Source organism: Coptis chinensis, chromosome 7 (assembly GCF_015680905.1).
Source record: "Coptis chinensis isolate HL-2020 chromosome 7, ASM1568090v1, whole genome shotgun sequence".
Classification (NCBI taxonomy): Eukaryota; Viridiplantae; Streptophyta; class Magnoliopsida; order Ranunculales; family Ranunculaceae; genus Coptis; species Coptis chinensis.
The window spans coordinates 30805294-30821002 of NC_141462.1; the positions used below are offsets into that span (position 1 = coordinate 30805294).

Genomic DNA, 15709 nt, shown 5'->3' on the forward strand with positions numbered 1-15709 from the left:
AGGGTTCGGTTATAGCCAAACCCTTTCTCTCTCTCCCCACATTTTATCTCTCTTCTTTTATATTTATCCTTATTATTATTATTATTATTATTATTACTACTTAACTTTATATATATTTAATTAAAAATGGGAATAAAAATAGGGGTGCATACTAAGCATCACAAGAAATGGTACAGTATCCACAGGTGTCTCAACATACCGCTTTAGGTATGCACAAATGTGTGTGCATACCAAACATCACAAGAAAATGGTATGCACTTGTGTACGGTATGCATATGTGTTAGTGCATACCACGCATCAGAAGAAAATTATATACACGGGTGTCTCCGTGCATACCTTCATAATACCCAACAATAAATTTAATCTCGAAATACTCAAAACAATCAACCCCATTTTTAACTCCGCCAGTGCAAAGTAATGAAAGTTTTTGCGCTGCCAGTCCCAAGCCCGGATAAAGGAGGAGGGAGAATGGTGGACAGTTCTGCGATTATGCTCCGTTGGTTGATGCACTATTCTATGGTTAGTTACAATGTCACTGTTCTTGCTTATGGCCAGGTATAGTTAGTTGTTGTTTTTTTTTAGTTTGTAGCTTGTGTTGGTTATTAATTTGTATGATATTAAAATGTTGTTGTGTTTGGGTGTCTGGATTAGACTGGTTCTGGAAAGACTTACACTATGGGAACCAATTATACAGGAGAGGCGTAGTGGTGGGATTATTCCAAAAGTGATGGAGACTATATATTCGAGGATTGGAGATATGAAAGACAATGTTGAGTTTCTAATCAGAGTGGCATTCATTTGATAGGGTTATATACTAAAAGCATTACTTTTGTAATAACTCTAATTTTTTATATTTTGAATGAGAATCATATGGGCAAATGTTATGCATATTATATATGTTATTAGTTATATGCATGTGTCTAATACTTTATGTTGTAGATGATATGGTGTGAACACGCATAAGATCATATCATCAGTACCTTATAAAGTATAAGTAATCGTTCACAACCTAAATGGATTTGGACAAACCATTGGTATGGTTGTAGTATAATCTGGTATTAGTCTATCTTGACTATAGGATTATATTAGTACACTTTGTGTGTATTGAACAGGACCAAGTGAGGTTGTTTCTCCTTATACTGACTATATAAGAGAACAAACACCTATGTTATTATGGATGCTTGTCCTCTTAATCCGGATATAATAACGGGCACTTATGTGCATTATATATTACTTTAAATCATCAATGAGTGAGATTCATTTGTGAATCAACAAACTCGATGAATTGGGTAATGACATTATATGTAAGGTGTGCTGTTGATTATAGAAGGAATTAAGAGTCCAAGAAGAAGTCGATTGATGATGTCCCTTTGAGGAGCTCAAAAAGATTGTCATGTAAACCCTGCAGGTGGATTTATTCCGACATGACAATGAGGTTGAGTGGTACTACTCAAGGACATAAGAAGTTGAAAAATGTAGTTGTCAGTAACTTGACTTAATCAATGGACATTCGATATCTTAAACACGGGGAGATCAACGAGCATATAATATGGAGCCCATAAATGCTGACATGTAATTTGGGATTAGGGCGGTAGTGCAATAATAGCCTTTAGTGGAATAAGCCATTTGTTGACGGACTTGGGTCGTGTGTTCTGGGCGAACATGGGAAGCCCAAGCCAGTCAGGAGGCCCAACCCTAATTTCTTCTCATGGTCCCTGTTGTAGCCTATAAATAGAATAATCTCTCTCTGGCCGAAATTTACTATTCACTGTATTAGAAAAAGGGGCAAGGAAAGATAGATCCAAAAATTAGATCTAGCTTTGTGAGAAAGAAGGGGATTGGTAGATCGTTGCCCACACAACGTCCAATCTATTCTAAAGGAATACAACAGAAGATCAAGGGGTTGATTGTTGATTCGGATTTATAAAGCTTGGATTCTCAGAGTTATCTAAATCGGATTCAAATGTATGTTTTCCAATCACAAATCGTGGACACCCTTTAATTCCATTGCGCGTGGTGTTCGCGGTTTGTAGAAATATTCATTCTGAAATAACGGTTCCTACATCATTGAGGTAAACCATTTGCACTTTCTCTTTATAGCGAGTTGGGTTCTTCGGGCCTAAACAAGATGGTAATTAATCATTTGGATAAGTTATTCATTACAAATGATGCCGGTACAAATAGTGAATGAACTCGAGGTCCATCATCCTACAACAAAGATATTGGTGTTAGTTGGAAAGGCAATGGAGGAAATTGGTGATGGAGCTAATCTAACGATATCATTTTCTGGGGAACTTTTACAAAATGCTGAGGAGCTTATCAGGTCGAGAATGCACCCGAGTGAAATTATTAGTGGATATACTAAAGCTATTACTAAGGTTTGTATTTATACTTGGAAAGAACTCATCTTGATAAAGTGTATGAATTGAAACTTTTTTGTATATTTATTTTTTCAGGCAATTGAACTTTTAGATGAGTTGGTAGAGGAAGGTTCAGAGATTATGGATGTAAGGAACAAGGATGAAGTTGTTCTCCGCATGAAAGCTGTTGTTGCTAGTAAACAATATGGCCAAGAAGATATTTTGTGCCCTCTAATTGCTGATGTAAGTATGGTCATTATTTGTTGACCATCAGTAATGGTATCATAATTGTTATTATTATAACTAATTACTGTTTTTAAGGTTTTGTTCCAATTCGGAAGTTTACTTTGCAGACTTGTAAAGTTGTAATTTTGACTTTGATTAAGCTTGCACATATAGGATAAAACAGTTTTGGTGCTGGATGTTGAACCTATAATTGGTTCATCTGAAATGTTTAAGTCATGACATTAATTAAGCCATGATATGATTATTGAGGTACAATCATGATAATGATTTTGCTTCTATTTTTTTAATCTATTTGTTTTATGCAAATGCTGCTGAAGAGATTTCAGCTCAGGTATAATGGTGAAAGTAGTTTTCCTTTCCCTTCTCTTTTTGTTGATAAATAAGTAGTGTAATTCGACCATCACTTTTTTATTCTCTAAATGTTCCCGCAAGCACTTCTTATTGTTAATGACCATGGAACGTCCCTTAATTTGAAAAACATGTTTTCCATTTTAATGTAGGCAGTTGTAAGAGTTGGAACCTTTATATTTGCTTCACATACCGGCTATATGCAAATTATCAGCTTTTCAGTTCATGCCAACATTACTCGATTTGTTCCTTGTCTTGTAATAGGTTTGAATTGGACAAAGAGCATCCTGATAGGAATAAACTACACAAAGAACATATTAGTGTTTCTCTGTCCAAAAGCTCAATAGTTCCTTGTCAGGAAAGCACCAGATCCAAGAATTACGAGAACTCAAGGTCTCAATCTCAAGCATGTACTCTGAAATGAAATCTCCTGGCTGATTTTGGTAATTTAACACCACTCTTGTATATGAAGAAATTGTATTATATCTTCACATAATATGGGAATCTATCTAGAGTAATGGTCTTTGTGGGATCAGCTTTTGTTCCTTAAAGATTACTGAAAATTCTTGATTAGTTTAGTAATTTCTTTAGTTTGATATGATTTCGAAATCAGGTTGATATAGTTTCATCCTCAAAATTCAGAGTTATGATAAAACTTTATTGCAATATAGTATCCATGAAGGTTTTCATTATTGCCTGTGTGACTGGATTAGAGTGGCTATTGAATGCTCTTATATATATTTTTTAAGAGTTCTCTAGTAGTTGATCGAGTTTAAAGCCTTAAATTTGAACTGCTGCTAAAGTCTGGGCTTAGATACATTCTCAAATTCTTATTAGGGCCAAGTTTGAATAACTGTGTTCGGACCTCCTTGACAGGTATATGACTTTCTATTTGTTAGTGTGATACACCATATTGTATATGTGTGTGAGCGTGGCTATGAATACTGGCACACAGTAATATCTATTTATTGTAGGTTTAGCTGGTCTCGCTACAAAATATATTAGATTTTTTTTATCAGCAACAGTTTAAAACCGTTACAAACGACTTTTAAATTATTTTTTTTAAATTTACTAACAACTTTGCAACAGTTAAGAACCGTTGGTAATATTTTTAGCAAATTACTAACGCTTAAAAAGCGTTTGTGAAATCAAAAACCGTAGCAAAGGTTTTAAATTTGTGTACGAAATAGTTATAAAAAGCGTTGGAAATTTATGTTTGCAACGGTTAATAACCGTTGGGGAAATTTCTGTTTGCAACGCTTATTAATCGTTGCAAATATTTCCAACACTTTTACTTTACCGCGCCATATTTGCAACGCTTTAAAAAGCATTGCAAAAATTATTAGCAACGGTTTTTTGCCGTTGCAAATAGCCTGTTATGGTGTAGTGCTAGCTAGGAAACATCTCTCCTAACCTATCGAGATCCCAAGAGCAAGTTCCTAAAATGATCAAATGTTTGACTTTGACTATCATTTGAGTAAAAATAATCTCTGAACATATGGAGTTATCTTGAACCACTTTCAGATGCTTGCATACACCTCTTGATAGAAAATTTAATCGGTCTAAATAAAGAGACTAATTAAATCCTATTTTAATTATAATACTCGCTAGCTAGCGCACAAGGTCTATTGTAGTAGGTGTGCAAATACGAGGTCGATTCCACAGAGAGTGTGTGTTGGGTACAATTGGATATTAAAATACTACTTAACCTAATCCGAACTATATTTGTTTATAGGAATAGTAATTATTAACTAAAGCTAGTTAAACTATTAAAATAATAAAACTTATATGTAATTATTAATGAAGAAAATACTAAGGCATTCGAATCCACCTTAGACTGTTGTAGATTATCAAGGTCAAATCAGTTTAAAGTTCTCTTTTAGTTACGAGTAACATGAGGGAAATGTAACTTTAGCTTTCTCGAAGGTGTGACCGTTGAGCTCTTATATAAATCTATATATTGGTTTGATTGAATTTCAGCAAATGATTGAGAATATAAACTCCTAGCAAAAGTTGTCTCGATCTTATAGCACGACTTCTCACAAGTTTACATAAACGATAAAGTCAATACTTTGATAATAACAGAATATTTATCTAACTATTAACTAGTCAAGTCATGCAATTTAACATGCAAGATATAATTAATGAAAGTATTTTACTAAAATCAATATGAAAACAATCAAGTTTAATCGTTAAGTTGGAGAATATTTAACCAATTCAACAGTATAAATCTACGCAAGTCTAGGGCTTCATCTAAGCCCTAGCTTGGATTTAGCTACACATGATAATGAATAGACAAAAACTAAGGTAAATGATAAGTGAACTCATGTAAACAGTGGGTTCGGGTCTTCCCTTTTCTAGTTTCTGCCTCCTTGTCTCGCCCTATGTTGCTCTCAACCTCAACCTTTCTTAAGATATAACTTTGTTGTTACCGGGTTGAGGTTCCTCTCCTTTTACTTGGTTCCTTCTCTCTCTCGGCCTCTCTCTCATGTTCTCTCTCTTTTCTTCTTCCTTTTCTCTCAGATTTTAATCTTGTGTTTTGGAGAGCTCCCCATTACTCATTCTCCTTTGTTTATATAGAGTTTCTCTAGGGCATGCACGAGTAGGGACTGCTTTAGGAACCTATCTTTTGGTGTTTAGTCTTATTAGAACTGTCTATTTTGATCTCCAAGCGAGTGAGCACGGCGGTTTCTCGAAATTGAAAGTCTCCAGAATTTCTCAAGAAATTAGGAAAGGGCGTCTTGCTCGATTAGGCTAACTAGGGGAGTGCACCCCTTAACCTAGATCTGCAGTGCATCGACTTTTACAACGCTCAAAATGTCTCATACATGATGTTTCCAACCTTATATGGTGTATGCTCTCTCTCATTAAGCCATGAGGATCTTAAAACCCAGAAAGTTCCTAGTCTTAGCCCTGTTTCATCGTATTTATACGCCGATTTCTATAAAACCAAATTGAAACAGACTAATCAAAAGAATATATAACAATTATCTAGACAATCTAAGATAAATGTGGACATAATTGTGTAGCATTTATTTGTTTATCACCTCTCCAAAGATAAGAGCAGTTTAGAGATAAATTATACATGTCTTTATGCAACCACCATTTTCTGTAAAGGCCTTTCAAAAATCTAGACCAGAGAGTCATTGTTTTTCATAAGCTTCCATACTAGCTTTGCTCGTAATCGTAGCTGAGAGTATGGCAGGCTTTGCATCTTCCCTCTCATGCCACCAAAAATTTCTGGCAATACCATGCAACTTATCACAAATTTATAGAGGAAGGTGGTACCTACTCATGATGTTGGTTGGAATATCTTGTGCTACTCTTTTAATTAATCAAGAAATTGGGTTCCAGACACTTTCTTTAGCGTGCTTTTTGTCTAGAGAAAGACCAATACTATCTTTTGATTCTACTCCAATTTTAGCAACACGTCACTTTTTAGGTGTATTAACTGTTTTTAAAACTTCTTATTTCTCCTTTTTACCCTTTCATTTGTAACTGCTAATTTCTTCCACAAATAAATAATAAGAAAATCTACTGTGTGCAAGCTGTAGGTGTGTGCGTCAATCGAGGCCATTCATCAGGCAAGGGTGCGTGTGTATTGCTCCAAGATGTGCTGCAATCAAATAATACAATTGTCTTATAAAAAAAAAACCATTTGTCCTTTCACAATTTCACAATTTGAATTACATCAAACAAACTTAAACATGTTATTCAAAATTATCAGAGATGCATTTTAAACTGCTAAAGCTGTATTGAAATTAGTTGTAATCAACATACCTTTTTTCCATTTTTGAAGTTGATGTTTTTCACATTGTTTTGGTCTCTCAGAAATTCATCTCACTTTTAATTGGAATTTTGTAAATTTCGGATGAATTTTAGTTATTTTGATTAACCCACTACTCTTTTGGTAACTGATTTAGTTCGTAGCATTTTTTTTTGTTGGTAGTTGCTTTTTTAGTTGGAGCTAATAAAAGAGGTCAAAATTGTAAAATTCAGTTTGAAATTTGAGACAGATGTCAAATTTCAGTTTTTATGGAGGAAAAACGATTTTTTTTTTCTATTTCCTTTTAACTTAAAAAATTTGCGGCTGTGTACCTATACTCAATTTTCTGTTTAATTAATACTCGCTCGGGTAAAATGTGATAAGACCTGGCCTTCCATCCAACAGTCTTCTTTAGTATCTTGTCCGCCAAATAATTGAAGTTCTCACTTCTTTTACAATAGAGAAGAATAGGCACACATAAATATTTCTCTCTTTCATCAAATCTTCTAATCTTCTATCTCTCACGATTATATTATGGTGTTTCGAGTGAATATTTGAGCTAAAGTAAGCATTTGACTTTGTGTTGACATGTGAACATTTGATGTTTTAGTGATTCATTTTTCTCATTTGAGGCAAGGCCCAAAATATCGCTGATATATCTGATATATATCGTTTTTTTATACATATATATATATATTTGATATATTTCAACCTAATACTAAATTCTTTTTTTTTTTCGATATATATCGCAATTCCGATATAACGATATATATCGACCGTTATATACGATATATCCGATATAAATTGTTGACTTTGATTGATATTATTGACTTTGACCAAATATTGTTGACTTTGACCGATATATTGAATATATTTTCGATATAATCAATGATATTTCCAATATAATCGACATACAAAAAAAATTTGACTAGTCAATAAAAAAAAAATGGATATCTCCGATATTTCCGATATATATCAGTTTTTTAATACTTCGAAATATTCACCGAATTCGATATTTTGGGCCTTGATTTGAGGTTTTACTCATTTGCTTCCAAGGGAATCATCAGTTCATCACCTTCGGATGCGATTCCATTGTTTGAACTGCTGTGCCCTGAAGTGCCAAAGTAAGCATTTACTCAGTGTATGATTTTCATTTTTCTTTGCTATATACCTAGCAACTTTCAGTCAAAGTCATTGTTTGAATAATTCAAATCTGATGTCGCCTTCATTTTAGCACAGCAGCGGAAAGCTACATTTAGATTTAGACTTTGTGATTTCTCCAGTCTCCTCACTTCAAAAGAGAAGGTTATATTTGTCATTAGAAAAAGTGGATTACTAACCACCTCTTTAGTCTAAAGTGCTCCAGCAGTCCAGCATAACCTTGTTCAACGTTCTTTGGTGCTCCAAAACTATGTATGTGTGCCGACTTTCCTCATTTCTGAAATAACTATCCTGACCAGCATAAAGTACTCACTACTCAATTATAACGTCACTACCAAAACCACTCTTTTGAATGATTTTCCCACCTGCCTACCTTGAAATGAAGTTTATAAAGCATTTGTACAAAGTGTCACCAACTAATCTTAAAGCGTCCAAACTTACCAATTCTTTTGTCGACCAGAATTCAGGATCTAGAATTCTAGATGAACCAAGGACATGTACTAGTAATAATCTACTATAAATTCCAAATGAACTTGTGTCTCTCCTTAATTGCAACAACGTGTAAGTATTTCCAAAAGAATATACAACATAATTTCCTTGGAAAATTTAACACGTAATCATCAATTCCAATCAATCAGACGATGACTGAAAATTTTGTTCAAAAGAACCAAAAAAAATATAAAAGCGTTTATCGTACGCACTTTTGAAACATCTGTGTCATTTCCGCAAACATAAAAAAACAAAGTCACCTCTCTTCTTCTTCTTCCTTTCTTTTCTTTAAAGAAAAGAGGACGGGCCTCAAAGAAGAGATAAATGTTCCTCATCATCATTCACCATTCATCTCGTGACTAAACGAAATATCACCAAAATGCCGGCATTTCTATTCACTTGTAGTAGTAGTATAATAATCTTTTCTTCTCTGTTCAATTTTCTTGCCATCAGTTTTAGTTTACGCTGGTTTTCCTGCAACGCTTACCTTGGAAAGATCATTTCATAATGGAGCTGTTGAGTTAAATCAACTTAAAGATTATGATCGTTTACGTCATGGTAGAATGCTTCAAACTTCTATTGTTAATAACAACAATGGTGTTATTGATTTCCTGTTGATGGTTCTTCTGACCCCTTCACTGTTGGGTAATCTTTACAACATTTTCTTGAATGGGTAGTTGACTTTTGGAAATTTTGACTTATTGGTGGATTGGTTTTTTATAGGCTGTACTTCACAAGAGTTAAGTTAGGTTCTCCAGCTAAAGAATTTTACGTACAGATTGATACTGGAAGTGATATCTTGTGGGTTACTTGTGATTCATGTCAAGGTTGCCCAAAATCCAGTGGACTTGGTGTTAAGTTTTCTTTCCATTAACCTCATTTTTCTTTTCCAATTTTTATTGTGTTATTGTTGTTGGTATTAAGGAAAGTGTATTTTGTGTGTTGCAGATCCAGCTCGAGTTTTATAATCCTCAAAGCTCAGGATCTGCGTCATTAGTGTCTTGTGCGGATAGTGTATGTAATTCGGCTGTTCAAACTGCTGAAGCTGGGTGCGCATCTCAAGACTCTCAGTGCAGTTATTCGTTCCAGTATGGAGATGGGAGGGGACTTCAGGGTACTTTGTGTCGGATATGTTGTATTTTGATTCGGTCACTGGGGATTCTTCAACAGCTAATTCTTCTGCTTCCATTGTTTTCGGGTTTGTTGTCATGACTTTGTTAAATGTCTTTCTTGTTTTGTTTTCGGCTTTGCATTTGAAATAGTGTTGTGTTTGAAACAGGTGTAGCAACTATCAGTCTGGGGACTTAACAAAGTCTGATAGAGCAGTAGACGGAATATTTGGATTTGGACAAAACGAGTTGTCTGTCATTTCACAACTATCTTCGCGTGGAATTTCACCCAGAGTCTTCTCCCATTGTTTGAAAGGGGAAGACAACGGTGGCGGCATATTGGTCCTTGGGGAGATTGTTGAACCTGGGATTGTGTATAGTCCACTCGTCCCATCACAGTATGTATCTATTTATCCAAGTTTTTACTATTATTTGTGTATCTCTGTGGTTGCGTACTTCTATATTCTTATCATCGTCACATTGTAATTGTCAGAATATTTAATACATAACTTACTGGATTTAATTTGACAAACTTGTCTCTGGCTCTCTTTCATACGAGATGAATGTGGTCACGGGATGGGTCTTTAGTCTTTTCCTAGCGTAACTTATTATCTTCTCTTACACTCATATTATAGTTTCTATTAAAGAGTAAGGGGGTCCGTTTAGATTTGCTTCATTTTTTGCGTGGTTCCACTGTCTTTGACTGTGTTTTATGGATCTATATCTTACTGAACGTTGTAACTGGACACTCACCATATACCGTTTCGTCACACATGTTATTAACTCCTTTAATAGCACTAGCACGTTATAATGAAATAAGTAAAAGCACTATAATTAAATACTGGACTTGTGGTCGAAGATCAACTCCCTGAATTAAATGTGGAAATCAGGATCATTAAGAATAAGCCAATTAAGGTCGTAGGGATATGTGGTGTGGAAGAGGGAGGTCTCGGATAAATCCTACAAACATACCATTGCAAGTGACCTGCAATGCCTATATGGTTTAGGTAGCTCCTCAGTATCTTTTGGGTCAATTCCGAACACTGACACAATAGGTCAAAGCCATCAACCATCTCCATTTTGGTTACTGGTAACTAGTCTCTACCTCGGTCGTTGTGCTTTCCTCGAGTAACGGCTTCCAATCACTGTGGTAACTGGAACTGAGGAAGACTAAGTTCTTGTGTAACGTGGACCTTACTGGTGTATATGTGTAAGCTTTTTGGGTAGTTGGGCCTTTACGGAAGAAACACAACGGCCCTAAAGCAACCTGTTTACTGTTGCTGCAGCTAGCGAGTGGCTTGAAAAAATGTTTAAAGATAGATAAACCTCATGATTAGGTGGTGACACAAGCTTCTAGAAAATTCCTCTTCTTGTTGGTAAAATAAGCCAATATATTAATCTCAAGTTCTCAACGGAAAAACAATGTAAGATGATTGAGCAGTTGAGGTAGCATATCATAAAGAAGACAATGAAACTGTCAAAAGTCCAAAGATGCTACAAAAGTTCAATCCCACCCAACAAAATTTTATAGGAGGTACACCTAGGTTCTAGGTCACAGCTTCATACCATATATTAAAGAATCCTTTCAAAAACAATATCCAATTTGATTAAGTCATATGTCTAAGTTTTGGACCCCCACAATAATAGGTTGATGATGGCATAAAAAATCCTGTCTTCGATTTCCCCACAGCCAATGTAAGCTTGAGGACAATGTCGAGCAAACTAATTTCTTAGGAGATCCTTAGTTGTTCTTGGAAAACCCCAATTGAGTGATTAGCTTGCAATAAAGGACCATAATGCTGTTATATGATAGCACACCACAGAAAAAGTCTACTTTTTATAGGATCTTGGAGTCCCATGTCTTTGATCCCGAGAAATCATGACTCCAAGAAATAAGAGGCGAACTTGAGAACCAAGAAAAAGGTAAAAGGTAGTATGATATAGAGTAGAATATAGTGACTTGTGCAAAGGACCTTTATTCACATGGTTGTTTAACATGGCTTGAGAAAGATAAACATAACTTTTTGAAGAAGATGTCAAATTATTCAAGTCTTGATTGTTAAGGCTCCTTGAGAGGCCAAAACATCGGTATACCTCATGAATCCGTTTTTTATTCTCGTCATGAGTTCATGACCCTTTGTGGTAGTGTAGTAGAGACATTTCATGAAGTTTTGTCTCACAAGTTAGTGGTAGTTATATGGCATACTGGGTTGGTTGCGTGTGGTTGGTGAATTACTTGGAACAATGAAATTCCTGTTAGGATCCAAAGTTATCTTTTCCTTTACTAGTCTTCTTGGCACTTCGGCAGGAATCAAAAGCTGGTTGGTTGTCTCCTCTCTTAAGGCTTATGATCCATGCATGGTGGAAAAAGTTTAATGAGCTTGTGGAGACTTGTTTGGTGTTTTGAGATGTGGTCTATTAACAAAAATAAAAAATCCTTTTCTGATGAAAAACATATTGTTCCACAATGTTTATGGCATTTGGCACAATTTGAATCCAAAATTTCTACAAGTCTACATGGTGTTTTGAAGCCTTGTTTTTGCTTCACATGGCGAGGGTATTAAATAGAACCCAAAAACATGAGAATGTAGGATCTCGCTTTATGTTGTTTTACGTAGGGTAATTGAGTGATGTTTTTATTGGATCGTCTTTGCTAAGGCTTGACTAGTCTTTCCTAGTGCTTCTGTAGTTCTCATGTTCTTTGATTGAAAGTTGGTGACGTGTTTTTTGTTTACACAACATATTTCTGTAGGTTTATTCTCATTAAATACGTTTACAACCATGTTTTGCTTACTTGGAAAGTTAAAGTGTTGTAGCGGTTGTTATTGAAATTTTTGAGTTGTTACTGAAGTTGGTATATTTCTTAAAGAAAGTGTGGGAAAACAGATTGTTTTTACGTTGATATTTACAAAGTTCTTGTGGTTTCACATGATCTTCTTTGTCCTTCTTGAGCCCTACTCTGATTGCGTGCGCATTCCGTACCACGAAGTCCTGCCTTCTCTCGACCACCCTGCCAAATGTTCTTGTAGATCGTCCCGGTATTGCATGCTTTGGTCTGTGTTGCTAGACCTTAAGCACTCATTTCTCCTTTTCTAATTCAGGTGTAAAAAGTTGCCTTTTGCGTCAGAGTTTGGTGATACTAGTTGGCTGTTATGTATTCCATTGTGTGCATGTTGTTTTTGTGCGTGTAGTCATTTTCATTCATTTTTAGTGCTTGAATGTCGTCGGCCTTCATAGTTACTGTTGTTAAGGGTTTAAGTTTAATTACCGTTTAGTGTTTTGAGAATCATGCTTGTTAGCTGCTTTCCTCGTGGAAAATTTCAATCGCTGTTTTGTAGGCTAGAGTTTTCTGCTACATTGAGCTTCATAGTGCCGGGTGACATTTATAGTTGAGCTGTGTTAATAGATCTAATTTTTCACTTTCTCCACTATGTAGCTAACTCCTTTTAGTAGCTATAGTACACAGTACACGGGGCATGTCTTATTTTGCGTTTGAGTTCATGAATTACTTCCATCAGATGTTTAAACTACCAGGTGTGGCATATAATATGCTGTGTTATTGAATCTTATCTGTTGAAGGTATACTTATTATGTACGGTCTCAAGCTAGTACTGTGTGGAAACACCCAATCTTTAACAATCTCTTTGATGTGTATTTGATTAGTATCTAGCATTTTATTGATTTCTGTAATCTTGTTCGTTTAAATATGGTTAAATACAAGTGCTAGGTTTTCACATATTATTGTTTTTGTTTCCAACTTGCAGGCCTCATTATAATTTGAATCTGCAGAGCATTGCTGTTAATGGGCAAATAGTTCCCGTTGATCCAGCAGTTTATCAAACATCAAGGAATAGAGGAACAATAGTTGATTCTGGGACAACTTTAGCATACCTTGCAGAAGAGGCTTATGATCCTTTTCGTCAGTGTTGTAAGTTGTTGCGGTACATTTGTCAGCTCTTTCAGTATTTCATTCTACCACTTCATCTTTTTGAGGCAGGTGAAATAGTTGTGTAGTTACAGGTTGAACCAACTTTATTTTCCTTCATCTTTTTAAATTTTGTTTGTGCAGCTAACTTCTTCTGTTTCTCAATCGGTGAATTCGTTCATTTCAAAAGGAAACCAGTGCTTTCTGGTCACCAGCAGGTTGTATATCTAGGAATATAATTCCGGTTATCATTTTAATTTTGTATCCTCCTTTAGGATAGTTCAGTCTGTCCTCAGTTTGTTGACCTTTGTCTCTGAAAGTTTATTATATCTATTCAGCGTTGATGAAGTACTTCCTCTGGTTACTTTTAACTTTGCCGGTGGTGCATCACTGGTTTTGAAGCCTCAGGATTATCTTATACAGCAGGGTTATGTTGTGAGTTGTTCAACTTTCACCCTTACATTATTTTCAAGTCATACATGTAACATGCTGCTGAATTTAGCATTTAAAGCATTATAGTTCTGTCATATGGAAGCCTTAACTAAACTTTCGGAACTTTTTGTTACAGGATGGTGCTGCGTTATGGTGCCTCGGCTTCCAGAAAGTTTCTGGTCAGGGAATAACAATTTTGGGAGGTATGAACATTGGATTAAAGCCTTGTCTTTCTTCTATATTTAATTTTGTTCTAAACCTGGTAGAGCAATCTTGTATTAGATATTCATGGTGCAAAGGTGTATTCCTTGAATTTCATGCAATCTTTCAAATAATGAAAATATAGTTTTAGTGACAAAGTAAAATTTCTTGTATCTCTGTTAATTTTGTCTTCTGTATTGGTTATGTGCTAGTTGAAAACTCAAATGTTGCTATTTGCATCTCACAGTGCACTTTAAAAGTGTGATCCATGTGTTCAAATATATAATTACTGTGGCACATAGGAGAAGCTTCCTGAGCTATTCGGTAACAGATGAATTGTCTTAAACTTTCTTCCACAACTTGACTTCTCCCCAGGTAGGTTTTGAGCATTGAAAAATATTAAGGGCGTAAGTATCGATCCCTGTCAGGATCACTACAGATAATTTAACTGACAAAAGGATGGTTGTTATCTATCTTTTCTGTGTTGTCGTTTGGGGTGATGGCATGTAAAGGACAGAAAATGGTGTCTCCACTGAATCTCTGGGACACAGGTTTGTCCTTGTGGTAATTAGATTCCCATAAGGAGCATGAAAAATAGTTAGAAAATGAGAACAAAAGGAGAGTATGTCAACCATTTGGACATCCTCTCCACATTTGACAAGTAAAGTTGAAGTTTCTTTCTTTTTCTTCCACTGATGTTTTGTTATAAAATCATCTGAAGATTCAAAAATTGGTTATATACATTTGTCAAATAAAAAAATGAAAGATTAGCTGCTCCTGTTTATGTAATTAGCTATCCCTGTTTATCGATATGTGATCTGTTTTCATTTGTGCATGATCTACCAAAACCTTTTTTCATAATTAAAGGTTGATTAGAGGATAATTATCACTTCTTTTGCAGATCTTGTTTTGAAAGATAAGATCTTTGTTTATGATATTTCTCATCAAAGAATTGGGTGGGTTAACTACGACTGTGAGTATACGTTCCCCAGAATCTATTGAAATTTCATCCACTTAGAATTTCCCATAATTTACCTTCGGTTTTTCCTCAAAACTTCTACAATCCAGGTTCAAGATCTGTAAACGTCTCCTTGGCTTCTGGTAAAAATGAATTCATCAATGCTGGACAGCTGAGTGTGAGCAGTTCAACGCAGGCTAAACTTCACAAGCTGATGCTAATCGCCGCTGCTTCCTTCCTTGTACATATTTCCATGTTTTCTGGGTGTCGATTTTTGTAATTTTGAATAACAACTTAGTGATCTCATTCTTTATTGGATGTATATTATTTTGTATGATGTTGTTCTAGTGATTAGGTGCCCCCAATGTAATTTTTTATAGTCTGATACTTGTAGCGATTTCATGTTTATAATTTATCCTCTGGCTTATAATGTCTGATTTTTTCCCCTTCTTGTTGTTGATAATGGAATGCCTGAGTTATAGATTGTGTTGAACATGTAGTTCGTGTAGTGTAAAACTATAAATATCCCAACATCAACATTTTCTGACTTTTTCTGTCAGGTACTTCTCTGGTTGTGTTATTCCTTTCAGAACAGGAATGTAAGGAAGGCTCACTTGACGCTCTCTTCCGATATAGAGAAAGACAAGGAACATGCGGCCACTCTCTAGATTAAACTGGAAAATGTTCTACCACTAATGTAAGACCAGAGGCGTG

The 15709-nt window shown here is 35.3% G+C and overlaps 1 pseudogene across 1 annotated transcript; it reads left to right on the forward strand.

Annotated features, from left to right (window-relative positions):
* Positions 1 to 2168: 2168 nt before the first annotated feature.
* On the forward strand, positions 2169 to 15441 carry LOC147487091 (aspartic proteinase 36-like; annotated as a pseudogene). Its single transcript, XR_015202780.1, has 13 exons — positions 2169 to 2378; positions 2457 to 2603; positions 8796 to 9015; positions 9094 to 9223; positions 9319 to 9568; positions 9650 to 9877; positions 13244 to 13398; positions 13434 to 13441; positions 13549 to 13622; positions 13743 to 13839; positions 13973 to 14039; positions 14939 to 15010; positions 15106 to 15441. The product of XR_015202780.1 is annotated as an aspartic proteinase 36-like (transcript).
* Positions 15442 to 15709: the final 268 nt, after the last annotated feature.